This window comes from Arachis hypogaea, chromosome 1, assembly GCF_003086295.3.
Source record: "Arachis hypogaea cultivar Tifrunner chromosome 1, arahy.Tifrunner.gnm2.J5K5, whole genome shotgun sequence".
NCBI lineage: Eukaryota > Viridiplantae > Streptophyta > Magnoliopsida > Fabales > Fabaceae > Arachis > Arachis hypogaea.
Genome location: NC_092036.1, coordinates 4,242,922 through 4,261,262, shown reverse-complemented (window position 1 = coordinate 4,261,262; position 18,341 = coordinate 4,242,922). Strand labels below are relative to the sequence as shown.

Below are 18,341 nucleotides of genomic sequence, written 5' to 3'. Positions count from 1 at the left end.
CTGTGGGAAACAAAAAAAAAAAGAAAAAAATAAAGACTCTAGTATCCAGTATCTTACTTTTTTTTTCCTAGTTAAGTTTCGTTAAAGAATGCAATTGGGGCATATAAAAAATGTAATAATTATATTGAATGAAGTAACCAGTTATGATTAACAGTAAACACTCTCAGACTTAATTTATAAGTTGTTCAAATTGACCGTGATACACGATTTCTAGAAAAATTGAAAATACATGTTCACTTTGCTAATAGATTGCTGTTGCAGTATATATATGATGTTCTTGGCCTCAAAAAGATAATAGAGAAAGATATATATGTGAGGGAGGGTGAGGGGGAGGGTTTGGGGTAGAGAGATAGAGAAAGAGATACAGACAGATAAATCAATTCAATAATCAATTTTCATAATTTATTCTAAATATTGAAATTGTATTTGTAACTCACCATTTCGTCAATTTGAATCAATTCAATTACTTCATTATAACATTCTGTGATTCCAAACACACTCAGAGTTTGCTAGTAGCTATGGACTTTTTCGATGTCCCAACAAGTCAAACACCTTGCCCATCAAATTGCATGAGATCCCAACCATTTTCTCTCTTTTCTCATCACCAACACTATTATTATTATTATTGCTGTTCCCATTTGAATGATCAATACAAGTTAGACATTCCCTCAAAGCACTATTCTGGTTAAGGACAACAACATTTCCTTCAATATTAGTGTCCACAACAACCGAATCTCCTTCTCTTATTTCCTTCATTAACATCTTCTCTGCCAATGTGTCCTCCAACAATCTTGAAATTGTCCTCCTTAAGGGTCTTGCCCCATAAATAGGGTCATACCCATGTTCCACAACACGGTCCCTAAACCTACAAGTCACAGAAAGGTGAATGTCTTTATTGCCCTTCAACCTTTGACTCACATCTCCAAGCATCAGATTTGCAATTTGTTCAACTTCAAATCTTGTTAATGTTTTGAACACAATAATCTCATCAACTCTATTTAGAAACTCTGGTCTAAAATGTTGCTTCACCTCCTCAATCACTAGGCTCTTTCTATGCTCAAAGGAATCATCATCATCATCATTGTTGTTATTAGTAGAATCACACAATTGTTTATGAGATTCAACAATGATGTTGTTACCAATGTTGCAAGTCATTATGATGAGTGTGCTCTTGAAGTCAACTGTTTGACCCTTTCCATCTGTAAGCCTTCCATCTTCAAGAATTTGAAGCAGTAAGTTGAAAACATCTGAATGAGCTTTTTCGATTTCGTCGAAGAGCACCACGGCATGCGACCGGTTCCTAACGGCTTCGGTTAGTTGCCCACCTTCGTCGAAACCGATGTAGCCCGGGGGTGCTCCGATCAATCTCGATGCGGTGGCTCTGTCTATGTATTCACCTATGTTACAAAATATGTCTGAGTTTTTATTTTCTATTTCAATTTATAGAATATTATGTTTTTAAGATTTTATGAAAAAAAAATATTTTTTTTCACAAGCTTAAAAACAGAAAGGTGGCTACTCAGACTTAGTTAATTAACGATTTTTAACTTTATATCTTTACATAAAAACAATTTTATGTGAGTCACCAAACAAAAAACATTGAAAATAAAATCTAAAATATTTAATTATTCTATTAGTTCTTACAATTTTATCAAAATTTTAAATAGGTTTTTATAGTTAAAAAATTTATAATTGAAAATCTCTATATTATATTCTAACTTTTAATTAAGTCTTTTTTAACTAAAAGAATAATTTTTTAAATATTCTTTTTTATGTTTAACATGGGTTGAATCATAGAATATTTTAAAAGCAATATTTTAATATTATTGTTTTTTTTTCCAAATAACAACTAATAAGAATTTAATTACAAATTTTTATCTAATATAAAAATCTATTATAAACTTTTTAAATTGTAAAGACCTCATTAAAAATTTAATAAAATAATAAAGACTAACAGAATAATTACACCAAATAAAAAACAAAAACGCAAACTAAATATATTTTTAATAGTTGGTAAATCAGTAAATGACACAAGGTTTAAGGTAGAATATAAGAGGCATGTATACATGAATGAAATGAAATTGAAATACTTACTCATATCAAACCTAAGCAAGGCATCTTGAGAGCCAAAACAATGAGCAGCAAGTGCTTTTGCTATTTCAGTCTTACCAACACCAGAAGGGCCAGTGAAGATGAAGCTGGCTATGGGCCTTTTCGAGTTTCTAAGGCCAACTCTGGCGCGGCGAATGGCGCGGCAAACGGAGTTTATTGCTTCATTCTGACCAACAACATATTTGTGAAGAGTGTGTTCCAAGTTGAGAAGATTTTCTCCTTCCTCCATTGATACTTCCTTCAATGGGACTCCACTCCAACATGACACTACATGTTGGATGTCATATTTTGTCACTACTTTTTGCCTATTCTTTTCCTGTCTTTGTTCAAAGGATTCAACTTAATTAATTCTCAACTTAATAGCAATGCATATAGCTAGGAATTATATATGTATTTATTTATTTAGTACCAACATGCATTTTAATTTACCTTTGCGTGACAAAGTTGGACATGAGATCCAGCTTCATCAATCAAGTCAATGGCCTTGTCCGGAAGAAACCGATCACTGACATATATTTTTTTTTTGGTAAATGATCACTGACATATATTGTTATAATAATAATAAACTCAAATCAGTCCACGAAATTTTTAAAATAGAACACTTTAGCCCGGCCGGATTTAAAATTTATAAAACAGTTTTGAATCTTTTTGTCTTCTAAATATTAATGGACTTTATTTTATTTTTTTACTTTAAATTAAAAATAAAAAAATAAAAAATTTTATCTTTTGAAATTTTAAATTTTTTTAAGAATATTTTTTTATTTTTTTATTCATCAAAAAATTTTATTTTTCACAAATATAGAATAAATTAATTTTAAAATTTTAATCTTTTTGAATTTTTCAATTATTGGATTTTTTTAAATTCTTTATTTTTTAAATTCTTTATTTCTGTTAAATGATATTATTCTACTCTGTTATTCACTAACAGTGACTGCTGAGGTGTAGAACGTTAACTTACACACGTAACTATTAAATGTTTGTGTGACCATTAAGTATTCATGTGCACGCGTGACTATTAAGTATAGCTATTAAGTGTCCATGTGACCATTAAGTGTTCATGTGCACGCGTGACCATTAAGTATCTACGTGTGCAATATAAACAAATCAGTTCTTAAAATGAAGTATAAATAAATTTTTGAAAAATTTAAAAATCTCAAAACATTCCCAAAAATTTTTAAAAATTTTAAAATAGTTCTTTTGAATTATTTATATATAACTATTTTTAAATTAATTAATTTTAATTTTTAAAATTTTTTATCTATTTATCTCAAATTTAACTATTTTCATACAAAATTTTCTATGTATTTTCTAATAATAATTAAGAATATCTACAGAAGGAAATATACTATATGACAAATGCAAATTAAAACTATAATAATATAATATCATTTTTTAATTTTAAACGCTCAAATTAGTCATCAAATAATTTGAGATCAGATACTTTATTCTAATAAATTTTTATTTTCTAAAATTTGTTGAGAGATTTATTTATCCAATATTTGTATTAAAAATTTATTAAAAACCAAAATATCTTATCTAAAATTCGTTGCGACTAATTTTGGTGTTTACTCTAATAATAATAATAATAATAATAATAATCTACAATTTAAAAAATTACCTTATATATTGTTGAGACAAGTTTGCAGCAGCGGCAAGAGCTTCATCTGTGTATTGTAGTTTATGATGAGACTCATATATTCCACGAAGACCTTTTAGAATTTGTATGGTTTCCTCAACAGATGGCTCAAACACTTTAATTTGTTGAAATAGTCTATTCATCGTTGCATCATTCTCTATGTGCTTCCTATGCTCATTCATTGTTGTAGCAAAAATGCACTATATACATACAAGTTAAACTTTATTAAATGATGTTTAATGAGAGCAAAATGAAATCCTATTTAAAATAAGAATTTAATTTTGATGGACTAATATCTTACGCAATCGTTAATCATTTTGTCATTTTGCATGACAATTTACGCGGTCAATAAAAAAAATATTTTTGCTGATGATATATAATTAAATACCGATAGAATATCAAAATTAAATTCTTAAAATAAATGATCAAATAAAGTTTGAGTGAAATACCAAAATAGCAGGGATATGAGGGAAAATAGAAGAGTACCTGAATAACACCTCTTTCAAGGGCATGTCCCAAATGGTATGCAAAATTTTGGGCCGAAGATGATGTTTCAAAAATGTTTTGAACCTCTTTCACAAAAAGTAGCACATCCCCACTTTGCCCAACTTCCTTAATTATACGCTTAATGATATTCTCAAAATCTCCTTGACTTTGTATCACATACAAAAAATTAGCAACGTCCAATTTGATTACCTGCTCATGAAAAATATGCTAAGTTGAATTCTCTTTTTCTTAAGTAACTGAAAGCACTAATTAAGGGTAAATAGTTATTTTGACATTTAAAAAATTTTGGTTATGATAAAATAGATTTAATATTTGTTTTTTACATAATGAACCTCTAATATCAATTTCTGTTTGACAAAATAGACTAATCATTTTGCCAAATTTTAACTGATATTTAGGAATTTATTCTGTCAAAAACAAATGTTAAAATCTATTTTGTCAAAATTAAAATTTGTTAGGTGTAAAAAGCATGAGTATGACCTTCTTTCCTCTGAGTTTTTGAGGAACAGAGCCACTCAAAATCCTGTGAGCAAGGCCCTCTATGATTGCTGTTTTGCCAACTCCAGGTTCTCCAACAAGACAAGGGTTGTTCTTCGTTAATCTACAAATTATCTTAATCACACGTTCCAATTGCTCTTTCCTTCCCACAAAAGGATGAAGTTTCCCCTATAACAAATTAAATTAAACTACCTTTTCACTTAATATATACAACTACTCTTTTTTTTTCCTTTTTCTTTTAATCTTTTTAATCAATGCAAAAATCTAAGTGTAAATCTTGTTAATTTATACTGTTGAATATGTTAGGAAATGATTATATTTTAATCTATTTATGATAATATATATATTAATTATAATAATAAATTAAATTATTTTATATTATAATAAAATTCTACATCCAAATCATTTAAATCAAGTTGTTATAATCTAATTCATCTCCACACTCTACTATTTCTAACAATCTTTTAACTTAACACGTCTCTATGTTCTTTTTATTCTCTGTGTTCTCTTTCTTCTCTATGTTATCTTCGTTCTCTATATTCTCTTCGTTCACGATCAATGCTCTTTGATCTGATTTGAAAATTTGGATCAATTTTTTTAAATCAAGCTGTGAAATCAGATTTGAACAGGTATTTCATTTTCGAAGACAATGAATGATACAAGTTCATACTGTCAGTTGAGTTAGGGCGAATTGGATTATTGTTTCCAAATGAATCAAGTGGAGGAGGGTTAGTTCGAATCTCGATAGCGTAGTACGTTAGTAGTTGATGCTGGTGTAGTTGTCTTATCTACGAGTTGAATAATTTCATTTTTCTTTGTAAAAATTAGTGTTCATGGTTGAAGGTTTGAATTTGAATAGAATGTTGGAGTTTTGAATTGTTTTTTCAATGAATCTATTTATGTTACGTTTAATGGTAGTTTCGGTGCATTTTGAAACACAATTTGGTGTAATATAAAATTATTTTTGGTATCGTGCTTATAAGTTTTCAGTGTTTTTTGTGCCAGTTTGTCCTAAAGATTGGGATGCCTTTTTTCTTTTTTTCTCATTTTTCTCTTTCATTATCGTTGTTGTCATCATCGTTGTCTTCTTTTTATATGTATAATAGTTTAAATCAAGAATGCATCGAAATTCCTTAACGATGATGACACACAAACAAATTCAGTTTAAAACAAATTCAAACTACAAGTACACCTTATTTAACTCCAGAATGCATCACAATTACTTAATGATGATGACAAACAAACAAATTTAATTCAAAACAAGTTCAGACCAAAAGTGTACTTTATTTAAATCTAGAATGCACCAAAATTATTTAATGATGATGACATACAAACAAACTCAATTCAAACAAGCACAAACCAAAAGTTCATTTTATTTAAATCCATAATGCACCAAAATTACTTACTGATAATTCAAAACTCCTCCTCCTTTTTTTTTTTAATTTTTCTTCTTATTTTACCTTCTCATTTACTCTCTTAACAATAATAAAAACAAAAAAATCAAACAAAAAAAACATATAATGATGCAAAATTACTAAAAAGAAGATGAGAAAAAGAAAAAATACCGTGACAACAATAAAAGAATGATGATGAGAAGGAAACATGCGAAGAAGAAGAAAGAACCCAAAGAAGAAGGAGGAGAAACACGAATAAGAAGGAGAAGGAGAAGGAGAAGGAATGAAACGCAAAAATCGTTTCACATAGTTAGAGTGTGTATTCACGCTCCACTGTGACTTATATAATGATAGTCTCATTGTTGTCATAAATGTTGAATTGAATAAGTCATTATTATTTTTTTTTATTTGGAATTGAATGAGAATAAAATAAGCGATACTAAAAGGATGTCGCATTCAAATATAAATAGTGACTTTTGGGTTTTGGTCCTAATATACCAAAGTCACCTCCATAACTCTTTTTCTATTAAAGAAGTTGTGATTCAACCCTATTAGGTATATAGAAGGCTTTGATTGAGAAAGATCGAAAAATTAAACTTTTTCTGCCATACTTATGAATTGAGGTACGCTTTCAGATTCAAGTATTTCTTTGTTAATGATTTAACATGAATGATTTTGGAGTTAAACAACTCTAAGAATGTCTAACAAGTAGTATCAGAGCTATCTATGTTTGAATCGTCAAAAAATAATAATAAGAAAGAAAAGAAAAAAAAGGGAGATTCGATTCATAATTAACAAAAATTATTCAACTAACATATACTGAAGAATAATAATAAGGACTGAGTTATGTTAGGTAACCAATGATTTTCTTGAACAATATAAACAACATGTTTTAAAATTGACTCAATTCAAATAAAACGCACTAGTACACTACACTCCAAAATACTCATCTAAATCTAAATATTAGAATAATCATTTACACACTTAGTAAATTGAACATCTAATATATTTATTATTCATATTGTTTAATATTTTTATTATCTATCTATACTTTTCTATAAAGATTTCACCTTTTTGTTTATATTATTGTACATGACATGAATATTTATTCTAGATAAAGATATATGATATGGTATGAACATTAACTTGATGTTACCCATATTTATTTTGTTAGAAATTTTTATGGTGAATATTATTTGGACAAACAGAATTTTATTTATTCTTTTTTCTTGTTTGGGTTTAATTTACGAAAAAATGTAATTATTTATTTATTTATTGAAGATAATAGCATGAATATTATTTCATGATTTATTTTGTTATATAAGAAAAATTATTGTAATTTTTTTGTTATTTGAATTTTTTTGTTGTGGATTCAATTTTTATGTTAAATAAAGAAATTAACAATTGATTAATAAGAATTTACAATATTATGGGATTATTATATATTGTGTTTTATTTTATTTTTTTTTGTTATGAAAGCATTTTAAATTTGTTACATAAAAAAATTAGTAATAATTTTAATTATTATATCCAGTTATTTTATAAAATTTAATTTTAGAATAAATTAATTGAATATTACGCTACTAAAGTAGCTCTTTTATAAAAACTGATTTATTTTGGAATATTAAAACTATAATGATATATAATTTATGCGAATAGTGGTAGCCCAAAAAAATATCTATATTTAGCTAAATTGCATACATATATTGATGGTAAATATATGTTTGGGTAATTAGTTAAACTTAAATCAATGCTTATTATTCATGCATATAATAATCGGCTTAAAAAAAGTTTATTATTTGGCCAAATAATAAATATTGAACCTTATATTTATTGTCTATTTAATTATGCAACCACTAGTCGGCCCAAAGAAATATTGATATTTGGCCAATTGATAGAAAATATATGCGGTAATAAATAGGTATAATTATCAAGTTTTCATGTGAACAATGAGTCGATCCAAAGATAGACTTATTATTTGATAGAATTTTGTTGAGAATATTTGTGGTAATAAATATATGATACTTATTTGACTCCATGTGAACAATAAATTTGTCCAAAGATAGACTTATAGTTTGACAGGATTTATTATCAATGTTTGATTAATATATTAAAATATCACTTGCAAATTAATATTTTTGTCCAAAGACTAAATATTAATGTTATGCTAGATATTTATGATGGTCCACTATTATATAAAGGTGTTGAGAAGACACTTATTACTCTTTTTACTAAAACACTTGAATATAAAATATACCTTTTGAAGGCATCTATTTTTGTGACTACAAATACTTGTCATAAATTACGAAAATAAATTTAAAAGATCACTTGAGTTATTTTATGACAATTTATTAAGTAGTCTAATATTTTAAATTTTTGTTAAATAAGAGAGTTCAGAGTGTTTGAACAAGTTAGCACAAACTCCATAAATGCATGCATATTTGATTAGTAAGAAACAAATACCCAAGATCTTTCACGTAAATACTATTTATATGGGTCTCATATCATTTTATAATATATTGTTTCAGTAAAAGTGTGCATTTGGATGTTCATATAGTTTAGACAAATTTACAAAGATAGATATTTCTGCAGAAATAAAATATTCAGTTTTATTTTTACTTTGACTCGTGATTTCCAAAAATTTATTAAAGTTGAACCAGTTGAAAATAGGCATGCATGAGATCACTTTCGCATGTAATTTCTGAATTTTCTCATCTAAATTTGATCTATGTCGTAGAGTATATTAGTATGGTAATCATCATAGTTTCGTCGCGACACTAATATGATAAAAACAACGGTAATTCTATAACTAATGTATAAGACGGACTAAATTGTTAAAGTAATCATGGAAATAATATTCAGATGTAATTATCTTAGGAAAATATATATGTATAGCTCAAGTAGGAGATTGTTAGAAAATTGTTATTTTTTAATCTATTTATGGGCAATACATACATTAATTATACTCACAAATTAAACTATTTCATATTATATGACATATATAAGAGTGATCTCATTTATTGTCATAAATACTTAATTGAATAAGTTATTATTACTTTTTGATTTAGAATAAAATAAAAAATATTATTTTATTTGGGTTTTAGGTTTAATGGGTGTCACACTTAAATATAAATAGTGATTTTAGAGTTTTGATCTCCAACATACCAAAGTCACATCCGTAACTCTTTTTTCATTAAAGGTTAGAGTTATGATTCAACCCTATTAAGAATACAGATGACTTTAGTTGAAAAATATAAAAAAACCAAATTTTTTTTTATCATACTTATAAATTCAGGTACGCTTCCATATTTAAATATTTCTTTTTTAATAATTTAATATTAATAGTTTTAACGTTAAGGAATTTTGAGAACCTTCAATAGAATAAATTTTAATTTGTGATGAATTTTAACAATCGGTCATATAGGGCTTGTTTCCGTATCATTAAACTGATACCAAAAGATATTTTTTAATAAAAAATATATATCTTTTTAATTTTTTAATGTACTTAATAAATTTCTAATAATAAAAATAAAAAATTTAAAAAATATCACAATTTACATCTTTTAAAAAAAATTTAAAAAAATATTTTTTATATAATAAATAAATAAAATATTTTTATATTATTATATTTAAACATAATTAATAAATAAAAATTTATTTTTATATAAAATATTTAAACATAAAATTATTTTTATTTTTTTAAATTTTGAAAACAAATAAATCAAAAAAATAAAAACTCATCAAAACAAACACATAATCATGTCATATTATCTTGATAACAAAGTTTGCAAAATTTAAAAAAAAATCGGACATCAGTAGATTTGTAATCCAATAATTATATTTCGTTGTACTTAAAAATAAAGCGTTATGATGATGTCATGTCAAATCAATTTTAATTTATATAAAATTTTACTAGATTGATCTATAAATATTTGGATTCAACGGTTTGATTAATGAAATTCATTAGTTGAAGTTATTCGATGATATAAGTCAACAAAATAGATGTAAACGAAACCCTACTATATATATATATAATTATATATTTTACCTCTCGTGCCAATTTTGTGACATCAGTTCCATAAATGTCAAGGATGGGCGTTTTAGAATTCTTGTCAAGGTTGATTCTTTGATTGAGATCTTTGTGTTGAGCCACAACAGAAGATGCCATCTCAATATTATTCTTTGGAGAACCTTCATCCATAGTTGGAGGGGCAACAAATATTTCTTTAACTTGGCCTTCCACTAGTCTAATTACCTGCTCAAAATAAGGTGTAGTTTAGGTAAACAGTTTAATTAAATTTTTTTGACAAAATAGCTTAAACAATAAATGGCTATATTAAAAATAACTTATAAATAAATTATTTTATATTTGAATTTTTAGCTCTAAATGTAAATTTCGTTAGATTAGTAAATAATTAGTCAATAAATTAGTTTTTAATAAAAAAAATTAGAAATGCGAATATTATATTAAATTAGGATAGAACTCATCAAAACGAGAATTTTGACACTAATTTTAAAAAAATCGGTTCAAGATTTGATCTAACGGTCGAACCGGATCCAAACCAGGTCCGTGGGTCTAATCGGGCCAACCTTTAAATGAACCCACGTTCCTTCTCTTTCCCATTTAGCTGAAGCAGCATTGAAGCACACAGGGGAGGGAAGGAAGGAAAAACATTTCCTGTAACCCTTACGGTGAATTCCAACCCACGTAACTCCTCCGTTCGAGTTTCGATCGTTGCATTGTTTGCGACCACGCAACCACCGCGTCGAGCTCTACGTTTCTACCGGAACAATTTCATAGGTAACCTGCTATTTCACCTCAGCATCTTCTTCCCCAATTTTTGGAAAATTAAGTAGAGATATTGAATTTCTTTACTCTTTGATGTTTTAGGATCCAATTAGCTTGAGGAAAACGTTTACTCTTGCTTATGTAAAGCTTGAGTAAGGTAAGGATACCATAAATCTATTTTAAGTTTGATGAATTTATGTTTCGGGTATTAAATTGGGTATATATGTGTTATGAATGTGTATTAGGTTATGAATAAATAATTGGAGCTTGAAATTGTGAATACCGGAACTTGGAAGAAGCTATTTAGTTGAGGTTTTGGGGCTGTGTTGGTTTTAATTAAATTGCCTTGATAATTACGTGGGAATTAGCCAATGTATGGTTTAGGTTTCTTGCATTTAATATATAATGTTTTGTGAAAACTTAGGTTAGATGACCATAGGATAAGTTGGAATACAGGTGTATACTTAATGTTTAGTATCTTGACAATGGACATATTTGATTTGGCTTGTTGGATAAATTGAAGATTTGATGAATTATTGTGGTTTGATGCTTGTTGGTTGGTTGGTAATATTTGATGGATTTTAGGAAAATGATTGTGTATTATTGTTAACTTAAGTAATAGATTGTTGTGATGGTTGTTTGATGATAAAGAAGAATTTGTTATGTTGAGAATTGTAGGTATGATAATGAATGGAAATTGGAATTTTGAATGAAATGAGGTTTATGAGTTTTATGGAACTTTGGTTTTGGACTGAATTTCGGCGGGTTATAACTTGGCTTCCGGAATCCCAAATTGATTACAGCTTGTTTTAAATGAAAATTGGGTTCGTGAAATTTATGCCGTTCGAAGAACGGACGATTTAAAACGATTGAGTTATGTCCGTCGAAAAATTTGGTGAGGAATATGTAAATCTGCAGGTGATTTTCCTGATTGTGCAGCTCTCTGGTTGATCCTTTTTTTTTGAAGAACGTACGTCCATGCGTACGCGTGGCCCACGTGCATGCGTGGCATGGGTTTTTGGCGATGCGTACGCGACTGGTCCCATGCGTACGCGCGACAAGGGGACGCGCGCGTGAACTGCACTTTTACATTCCCACGCGTACGCGTGGCCCCTATTCCAGCAAACATGATTTCTGAGTTTTAAACTCTATTTCAGACTTCTAAACCTCTATTTTCATTCTTTTAGTCATAAATAATAGTATTACACCTGATAATCAGATGAAGCTAGGAAATAGGGATAACTTGGAGGTGAAGTAAAACTAAAAAGTGATGAATTGATTATGAAATATTACAGATGATCATGTATGATACTTGACTTGATAATCAAATGAATGATCATGTATGATACTTGGCTTGAATGATTAAATGATCTGAGATACGAGATTTCCTGGATAAAGTGTCGTGGCTTGCCACCACGTGTACTAGGTTGAAAACTCGATACTCCGTTGACCTTACAATGTAAGGGTGACCGGGCACTTATAAATTCCCAGGAATGTTAACCCTCATTGAGCAATATTGATTATTTGAGAAAAAGCTATGCATAGACTCTTGGGGATACACGTCGAAGGACAGTCTAAGATTTTCGGACTTGTCGGGTTGGTTGGATAACCAACAGATGAGCCTCATCAGCCATAGGACAGGCATGCATCATATGCATACTACTTGAATTACTTGTTTGTGCATTAAATGGGTGTGCCTAAGTGCATTTTCCATGTTAAATGTATATTTGTTATCTGTAGTACTTGTAACCTTTTTGTGCTTGCCTTTATCTGTTTATTTATCTGTGAAATGCTGACGGAGATGGAGGTATGGAGGACTGGCAGAATGAGACTTAGATTTAAGATTAAGTTAAGTTAGGTTTAGATACTCTTAGAAAACCACCTTTTATCCCTTCTGTTTAATACTTTAAGCTCTATAATTTGAGTATCGGCGTTCTAGGATTACCTCTGGCATTCCCAGAACCTTATATATTATGTGTGTGACACCTTTACCATACTGAGAACCTTTGGTTCTCACCCCCATACTATGTTGTTATTTTTCAGATGCAGGTCGAGAGGCATCTCGTTAGGCGTCTGGACTCCTGAAACGAAGTGGTTACTGGGTTATTTTGTTGTACAGTGATATATGTGGGCTTAGCTTTCTCTCCGCATAACTCGTTCTTTTTTATCCTCGTAGAGGTTTATGGAAAGACAAGATTTTGTTTATGTACATTTGGGTTTTGGATATGTGTATATATTCTCCAGCCAGTCTTGACTTCGCAGGCTGAGTTAGGAGCTTGTTACTTTGTATCTTTGACCTTCTGTTCCTATTTTATGTTACTTTACACTTAACAGCTATAGCTTTCTTAGTATGCAAGTTAACTCGCTTCTTGAGCGTTGCGCTTTTATTTCGCTATTTTTATTTTATCTATTCTTCAAGGCTCCTAATATATTATAATCTTTCTGCTATTATATGTATATATTATATTTTAGAGGTCGTAATACCACCCCACATTTGTTTTACGGCTTAAGCGTAAAGCTCAATGTGGTAGGGTCGGTGTTACACTAAAAGTGCTTATTTTATAAAATTGTGATAAAAAATAGTAGTATTATGAGAGAAGTCATTCTTTTAACTTCTCTATAAGTTTCTAAATAGTTTTTTAGAAAGCTGCAATTTGATTTTGAAAATTACACCAAACATTAATACTACTATTTTTTATAAGTCATTAGCTCAAAAAATTTACTTTTAAAATTTTTCAAACAGACTTTAAATCATAAAGTCAAATTTCAGTTTCACCAGTACTCTTCATTTTTTAACTTAGATAATGTTCATTTTATCCCATAAGTTTGTAAATCGTACAAATTGACTCGCCTAAACATTTTTTAAAATGTGTAAATTATTTTTTTTATTTTTTAATTGTTGTTTTACTCAAAAAACAAAATAATGCGCTATAGTGTATGAAGTCTTTTTTTTCCTTTTATGATATTTCTTATTCCGACAGATTAAAGAATAATTAACCGCATATCATAACTCTATTTAAGAGTTTATTATTAACTAATGAATTACTGCATGTACAAGGCAAGATTCAGAAACGGAGCCACATAGTGGCAAAGGGAGATAATGGCCTCCTAATTTTAATTTTTTACATATAAATTACATATAAATTTGAATTTAACCTCCTTAAAATTTTATTTTAGTCTTATTTTATAATATAAATATTTTTTATCTCCTCTAATATTTTATCTAACTCCACCCTGACGAGATTCAAAACTCCCAACTTACTTAAACAGACCAAATTAGTTCTTCCGAAACATTTGATCATATGCAAGTTATTTCCCTAATTTTTAACTATGACACTTTAACATCCTAAATTTTGATAAATTCATGCTAAAGTGCATACACATGAATCACCAAGCTGGTTTTCAAAAACTTTTTTACACTAAATTGGTATCCAAACTTTTTCTGAGTAATGTTAGTTCCTAAAAAAAATTCGTTAAGAAAGTGTGCTAGCGTGAACAGTTAAATACTAACGTGACAGATTTTTTTTTTTTTTTGAGTGAATACCACCAAAACAACGTCGTATTATCCATCCACAACTCAGCGAAAGCGTTCATGCATAGAAATTAACTTCCTATTTTAAAGACTAATTTGATTCAAAAATAAAATTTTAGAAGGACTAATTGAACATTTATTCTAGATAAATTAATATTGTAATTAACACTATAATTATTTAAGTGTGGTATGCATATGATGCAATATGGCTTGCCTGAGCTCGAATTTTATTCACGTCGGCACCTTGATTCTCAATTAAACGAGTCACCATGCGATCTGATCCCAGAAGCAATGCTAAAAGCAAATGTATTGTGTCAACTTGATGGTGACCTGAATGAATGTGGTAGTGGAGAATTAATTAGTATGTAGAGGAATATAATAGATTATATTCTTGATATATGGATACAAAAAATCAACTACTAACCATAGTAGAATATAAAATGATTAAATATTTACATTTATAATAAAATTTTATAGAAAATATAATCAAATTTTATAGAAAATATAATTTTATATGACATCTATTTATTTCACCATAAAGAAATTGAAGACATAATTACTCCAGGCAAAGACCTAATAATCTCTAGGCAGAAGTATGACAAACAGAAAAGACAAAAAAAAAAAAGAAAAGTCTAGGAGCCAACAACTTTGTATTTTCTGATCAGTACTTAACCATCAAAACAAAAGTGAGTGATCTCCTACCATTAGATGTAATCTCACACTATTAAAAATACTATTGATGACCAATTAATGGTTATAAAACACCAAAATTGCTGCCCCCTAGCATCCCTCGAAAAAAATTACCCTTGTGCCTGGCTTGTTTGATAGAGAGCTCAAGAACACTCTTAGCATCAGCAGTGAACCTTAGCTCCGTACATATCAAGCCACTACAACCACCACCCCTTCCACTCAAATTCTCCGTCTGCTCCCTCGCCGCGCCAAGATCGACTCCGGAAGAATCTAGAACTTTTGCAGCCATCCCAGTTTCTTCAAGAAGCAGGCCAAGAAGTATGTGCTCTGTCCCAATATACTTGTGTCCTAAATGCTTTGCTTCTTGTTGCGCCGCCATTACTACTTTGTGTGCTGCGTCCGAAAAACTCTCCAACATGTTTTCCTTTTTTGTGCAAATAAGTTAGTTAATTTGGGGCTAAGGTAACAAATGATTTAATTTCTTTAAGTAACGAACTTAAAGCTAAAGTTAAGGTAATAATTTTGTTTTGAGAAGCCATCGATGATTACAATGATGTCTTATACAATTTTGCTCAATATTCTTTTCACTTTGGACATGGAAATAAATGATGACCAATTGTATCATCATAATTATTGTCAACGGTAGATAGTCATGTTTCGTAACAAACTATATCAATGTTTTTTTTAGAGGATTGTTTTGCTAAATTTAATTTTGATACAAAGTCTCAGTATAAAATAATTTTATCAGTATTTTAACTATATAATGTTACATTTATAAAATAGATATAATTGTATGGCTATGTAAAATATTAAAATATTTTATATTATTATTGTATTAAAATTAAATTTTTATTTTATTTTGAGAATATTTTAGAATTGTGTGAAGGAAATGGAATTAGTGTTTTTAAAATTTTTTTCTTTTGTCTCTTGTTTATTATTTTCAATATTTTTTATCTTATATTTTTAAGATTACCGAAAATAATAAAATCTAATTTTCTATTATTAAAATTACATCATTGTCATTACTATAACTAGTATAGTAAAAGATGGAAAAAGGAAACTAATTAATACTACCTATAATATTGTGAATGATGGAACAAATAATGTTTTTTAAATTTTAACAAATTCAAGTAGGGAAATTAATTACTCTAAAATGTGAGGGAGTACATACATTTTATCTTTGATTTGCTTTCATAGGAATGATCAATTATTAATCTAATTTATTAGCGGGGATAATTATAAATGTATATGTTCTTGTTTCAAAATTCTTGTCAATCTAGCATTGGAGATAGATTCAGTTTAGAAAACTAAGGAAACACACTGAATGTGGACGTGAATGACGGACTCATTCGTGATACAGTCTTGCATGATAATCTATAACAATATATAAAAATATATAAAAAGAACATGGAAGTTTAGTGTCAAATTCTATTTTTTCATTTTATCCTTATTAGTTATTACTATAATTCAAAAATGTTCAGTTATTGTCTAAACTTATATTAAAAGTAGTTATTATATCCAAAATTGTTACAAAAGTTACGTTCTCTAACCGTTTTTATAATTGCTAACATTTCTATATGAATATTTATTTATTTATTTTTAAGATTTTATTTTTTTTATTTTAAAAGTGTTGAATATTTTTTATTTATTTATAATGTAAATAGTAATATTTTATTTTATTTAATATCTAATAAATTTAAACTTTGATTTTTTTATTTTTTTGACATGATTAAATTGACATAATTTTTGTATGATTGGTAATTTTAATTTCTATCGTAATAATTATTTTTTAACTATAAATTGAGTATTAGATCTTTTTTATTTAATTTATATTGATAGTAACATTTTATTTTATTTAATATTTAATAAATTAAAAAAATAAAAGTTTGGTGTCCAATTTTTTATTTTTATTTTATCGAATTTTTTATTTTATTAAATAAAATAAATGTAATATTTACCAAAATAAATATTTTTACGAATATTTACCGAATTAAATTTCTTTACCATATCTCGTTTACAATAAGTCAGACGGACACGTGTATATCTCGTTTACAGTGTAAACGAGATACATTTACACTGTAAACGAGATATCTATATATATATGACAAATGTTCAGCTTTTATAAAAGAATGTGTAATCCTTGGTATTCTTCACACACATTTCATATCCTTCTTCTGTCCCTTATTTCTCTCAAAGACATAGCTGAATGGCCAGTATGTAACAATCCATTCATAGTTGTGCTTCTTTATCCCAATTGTCGCATGAGAAATGGCGACAACGGGGTGACATTTAAGTGTCAGGATCCGATATTGTTTCGCACTCAGCGTGTGGAGACGTTGTCGGATTTGAAGAGTTTGATATTGAGCAAGTTCGGTGGTACACAAGCGAGAGAAATTGAAAAGATGGCGTATAGGTTACTGGCACCTATGAAAAATGGAGTCTTTCGGTTTCGACTATTTCGACTTCACGGGGACGAGCATGTGCGACTGATGTTCGACATTCATGGGAGGATCATGTGTGAACAGGTAATGGAGCTGTCCGCCGAGGTGGGTCACGGTGGTAGTGGGCCGTCCGTACACGAAATCTACGTGCAGGACGACTGACCTCTCACACCACCTCCCATTCATGTCACGATTCCGAAGCATGAGGTAGAGAAGGGTGAGGAGGAGTCGGACGATGATTACATGGCAGGCAGTGCAGACAGTGAGCCTTCCGATGGTGGCGATGAGGATGAGTTTGTGCTGGAGAAAGATGTGTTGTCTCGTTCAGCCTGTTTATGTCACTGTCATTCCCCACTTGGCACGCCATCACCGCTTGGGTCAAAGGTATAGTTAAAAAGGGTTAAAAGAGAGGGGAAAGATATTGACAAAGTGAAACTGGGACCTGGAAGTCAGCTGTAAACGACTTCTATATATAAGCGTGTACGACCTATATCTCGTTTATACACGTATGACGTGTATATCTCGTTTACACTGTAAATCAAGGTTCTAAAAACGGGATCGGACCGGCCGGTTCGACCGGTTTAACTGCAAACCAGCGATGCAAACAGTCCGGTCCTCCTGTAAAAACCGTCCTAAAAAGAACTGGCAAAGAACCGGCGAATCGGCCAAAAACCGGCCGGTTGGGCCGAACCGGTGACCGGCCGGTTCTGCATAAACGACGCCGTTTTATTATTTAAAAAAA

General features: G+C 29.1%; 1 long non-coding RNA gene and 1 pseudogene across 1 annotated transcript; one reads left to right on the top strand and one right to left on the bottom strand.

The window, feature by feature from the left end:
• Positions 1–372: 372 nt before the first annotated feature.
• Positions 373–10,348, bottom strand: LOC112790679 (chaperone protein ClpC, chloroplastic-like; annotated as a pseudogene).
• Positions 10,349–10,768: 420 nt separating this feature from the next.
• On the top strand, positions 10,769–13,273 carry LOC140184479 (uncharacterized). Its single transcript, XR_011881410.1, has 3 exons — positions 10,769–10,948; positions 11,039–11,093; positions 12,980–13,273. It is a non-coding gene; the product is annotated as an uncharacterized lncRNA (long non-coding RNA).
• Positions 13,274–18,341: the final 5,068 nt, after the last annotated feature.